Source organism: Misgurnus anguillicaudatus, chromosome 3, assembly GCF_027580225.2.
Source record: "Misgurnus anguillicaudatus chromosome 3, ASM2758022v2, whole genome shotgun sequence".
In the NCBI taxonomy this organism is placed as follows: Eukaryota; Metazoa; Chordata; class Actinopteri; order Cypriniformes; family Cobitidae; genus Misgurnus; species Misgurnus anguillicaudatus.
In genome coordinates this window covers 35565084-35569367 of record NC_073339.2, presented here as the reverse complement: position 1 = coordinate 35569367, position 4284 = coordinate 35565084, and the positions used below count along the sequence as shown (strand labels likewise).

The following is a 4284-nucleotide window of genomic DNA, read 5'->3' as shown; positions in this document are numbered from 1 at the left end:
CACAGTTTGGTTCATGAATTTTTAATTAATATACGCGATTAGACGATCCGAAGGTAACCAAGCAACGTCATAATGATCTATTCAATATTTAAAACATACTCCCTTGTCGTAGCAGGATTCGTAATTTCTCCTCGCAGTATCGTGGATCGTAATGTATTGACGCATGCGCAGATGCCTCTGCTCGAGACCGACCCTTCATCCAGACTTCAGACTGTATTGATACGCATCGCCTTTGAAAAAACAAGCCCCTGGAGGAAAAGAGAAAGATTGTAACGTGTTTTCAGAGTACATCGCGTACTTTTATCCGGCATGATAACAGACATATTACTGATATATTGCAAAAACACGTTTTCAGGGCCAACTCACAGTTTGACATAACATATCACCTGGTTTATAATTTCAGAGGTCCTTCTGTCAAGTTGCGTATTTTATGCTTACTACATTAATCACAATATCTTATTTTACACATGAAATTCTGTTGTCAGTAGACGTTATATGACATATCACCATCAGATGGCGCTAAATCCATGTCCCACGTTATTACAGTACCAGGATGATTGGCATTCCGTCAGCCTCATGATACACCGTTGTGCTCATCACAACTGAGGTAACATTTTGAATTTTTTAGTTCTTGTTCATAAATACATTATTGCGACGAATACTCTTAAATGCTGCACAATTTCCCTAAAGCTCACAGTAATAATAATAATCAGTGACCATTAGCACGAAAATACATGCGTTATGATGAACATTGTCTAGGTTAACAAGCAAATCTGCATATAATACAACGCATACATTTAAGTTAACATATAATTCTTTATAACCATACAACACAACTGTGTTCTTGTTATGAATGCAGAACTTCGCCGAGGTAACATCCAGTAGGCCTACTCCAGTTTATTCTTATCAGGTGATTGACAGAAAGACCCTAGAACTATTATCCATGGTTTTACCTAAAGTAACCATAGTTTAAACTTAGTATTTTTTGCAAAACCATAGGTACAACAAATGTACTATTTTCTCAGTAGTGACAATGGTTTATTTGTATAGTTTAACTATGGTAATACACATAACGTTAATCAATTGTTTGTAATGAAAAGACACTCGATGTAAAGCCAAAGTCTGACAGACAGTACCAATCATTATTCACTTTTTAATGTGAAGTTGTGTTGTTTTACACACAACAACACTCTGGTGTGCAGCAAAATCTTATTCAAAGTAAATGTCTTGTAGATATTTTTCAAGTCCTTAAAAGGGTGTGTTTATAAATATTATGCATAACAAATATATATCTAGTTTCACCAATTTTCTCTCATTTTGTTTGTCTCTTTGGGCTCTATCATACACCTGGCGCAGTGCAGCGCAATGGGCGACGCAAGTGTCTTTTGCTAGTTTCAACCCAGCACAATTATTATTTTCACGTTTAGCGCCACGTTGTTAAATAGCAAATGCATTTGCGCCCAATTTTGCGCCCATGGGCGTTCTGGTCTGAAAACGAGGTGTGTCCAGGCGCATTGTTGGCGCGTTGCTATTTTGATGCAACTAAAATAGACTACGCCATTGACCAACAAAACCCCTGGGCCTGGTCTAAAGTCTAAAGTCAACGGTGCAATATGTTTTTTGTTATTTAAAGAGCGCGTTAGTAATATGCGCCTATAAACGGGACGACAATGCATTTGCTTAGCACATACATTATTCTTAAACTGGGGGTCTTCTTCCTCCACTTAGTTTTTCAGTTTACAAAGTCCGTCATCTTAATATAGACATAGTGCCAGCGCAACTGGCTTTTAAAGGGGATGAGAGATAAGATTCTCATTGGTTTATTGCACGTTACGCCCAAAACACACCCATTACTCATTAGGAAAATATGAACAACCCTTTTCGACCGTGCGCTCAGCGCACAAATAATTTTTCCTGTCGTTAAATTAGCAAAAGTGGCATCGGACACGCCCATTTAGGCCGTGCACCGTGCGCTTAAGACAATGCGCTTAGATCGTCAAAATAGGGCCCTTTGTGTCTCTCACGAGTTTGCCTATCATTTACTGTACTTACATTTGTTTACATATTGGCCACACTGCTTTCTCAATATCGGTATCTGCACCGGACATAAAAAATCCACTAGCATAAACTAATCTTCTCACCTGTCAACTGTTACCCAAGTTTACAACAGGGGTCTGCAACCTTGTCAAACATTTGGCCCCGGTCTGATCGAAAAAAAAAAAAACATGAACATAAAACACAGCTACATCAGTACAGGGTCCTGTATATACCGTTTCAGCAGTAACAACATAAACAAGCGGCTTTTTTATGTAATTCATGCTTGAAAAAAGCTGCTTTTTGCATTTTTTGCCACATATCAAGCAGACAGGTAAGCCAGCATCATCAGCAGTGAAGGCAAATTAATCTTTCCATGAATGACTAAACATTTTTTTTATTTATCCATGGTTATCCAGAGTTGAGGCGATGTGCGACTAATGAATGTGACACATTTTTTAATTGACAAAATATTAAAACACTTTTAATGTAAACACTTTTTTAATGTAACAAGATCAATTCGATCTGGAAAATAAAATGGTATTCCAAAGAAATAAAGTAGCAGTTTCCATTTGCATATCAACAGTAAGTTGTTATAGACAGAATAAGAATCCACTACTAGAATTTTATTCAATCCATTATTTCAGGGCCGGCGATTGCTATAGGCGAACTAGTCGGTTGCCTAGGGCATGTCTTATGTCTTAACAGATAAGTGAGACCAGATTATAAGTCTTTGTGCAGTGCTCTCCTCTGATATGGATGAGTGAATGCTGTTGACAGAGGTATGTGTTGAGGTCAGCGTCTCTACATGTTTACGGATCTATTCTGGGTCACAGGAGTGGCAGAAGGCCCAGAGGAACCACTTAAACTCAGGTGCAGATGTAGAGTGTGTGTTTGTTCTTTACTAACAGGTTACTTAACCTGTTAGTGTTAATAAAGTAAAAAAAAATCTTTGTACCAAATATGATCGTAACATGAGGAAACAACTCTATAACTGTGTTAATAAGTCAGAATGCATGAAATTTCATTGAACCACCCCTTTAATCTATGTAATATTATTGACATTCTTTATCATATTTTATTTAATAAATTAAAGTCATATATCCACATATAAGTGTTCCACCTCTACATTAAAAAAGTGCATAGGTCTACTTGTATTTTTAAAGGCTTTTAACAGAATAGATTCAGTTCAATGGGTTAAAAACATTTGGACTATTGGATGACCAGACACAGTTTACCCTAAATGACCCGGTACACGCTAAACAAATTTCAACTCGCGGTTAATTAAAATATAGATAAACATTGTTGTGGGTTTAAATGAACCTATGTTGGGTTATTTGAACCCACGGTTGTATCGGTTACTTTAACTCACACAACCCTGCACATTTAGAGAGTAGTGAATAGGCTTCTTGAAGTTTGACTTTAATAAATATTAGTAACTTTATCTCCCAAAGTCTGTTGGTGAGGTTGAATGCCCATATCCATGGACCCTTGGGAGCCCTGAGTGTTTCTATATAGGCTCTTTGTCTAATACAGGGAGCCTGGGAAACGTATGACCTGCAGGATACTTGAACATGTTCCTGGGTGGTCAGGATTGCCCATGTCTCTGTTTTATGTTTTAGTGAAGATAGATGCATCTATTTCTTTAATGACCCCCAATGAAGGCAGTAACCAGACACTAATGAAGAAGGCTAGAGAGCAGACATAAAGGAGACTTGCCCGTGTATGGATCTAGCAAACAGTTATTTATACCTCTCTATCTCTTTTAGAAAGAACAAGCTGTGGACTCTGATACTAGTGTGTATGTATGTGTGTTTTGGGTGAGAGTGTTAAAAAAAGCTTTAGATAGATAAAGAGTGAAATTAAAGCCATGTTATCTAGCTGGACACAGCAGTCATGAATGTATCCAGCGTTGCCCCAAAATTGAGAACACATTTTGATACATATTCATTACACGTTGTTGCATAAAGCCACCTTAATGTAAGTTTCTGTCTATTTTTACACTGGCTAATATTCTACAGACAACGTACCAGTGACAAAATGTGCTCTATAGAGCAGTTTGTCCATTTAGAGCTACTACAGAAACATGGCGGTGCAAAATGGCGACTAAGGGGACCCGTGGTGTATGTAGATAAAACAGCTTATTCTAAAGTAATAAAAACAATACAGTTCATTTTGTAAATTTTTGATAATATATTTATGTACATTATATTGCTGATGTCTTTCTTGTTCTATGAAGTCCCTCCTTCA

The 4284-nt window shown here is 37.3% G+C and overlaps 1 long non-coding RNA gene across 1 annotated transcript; it reads left to right on the top strand.

Moving 5' to 3' along the window:
• The first annotated feature begins 218 nt into the window (after window positions 1-218).
• LOC141363137 (uncharacterized) lies at window positions 219-1135 on the top strand. Its single transcript, XR_012368642.1, has 2 exons — window positions 219-607; window positions 860-1135. It is a non-coding gene; the product is annotated as an uncharacterized lncRNA (long non-coding RNA).
• The last annotated feature ends 3149 nt before the right edge of the window (window positions 1136-4284 follow it).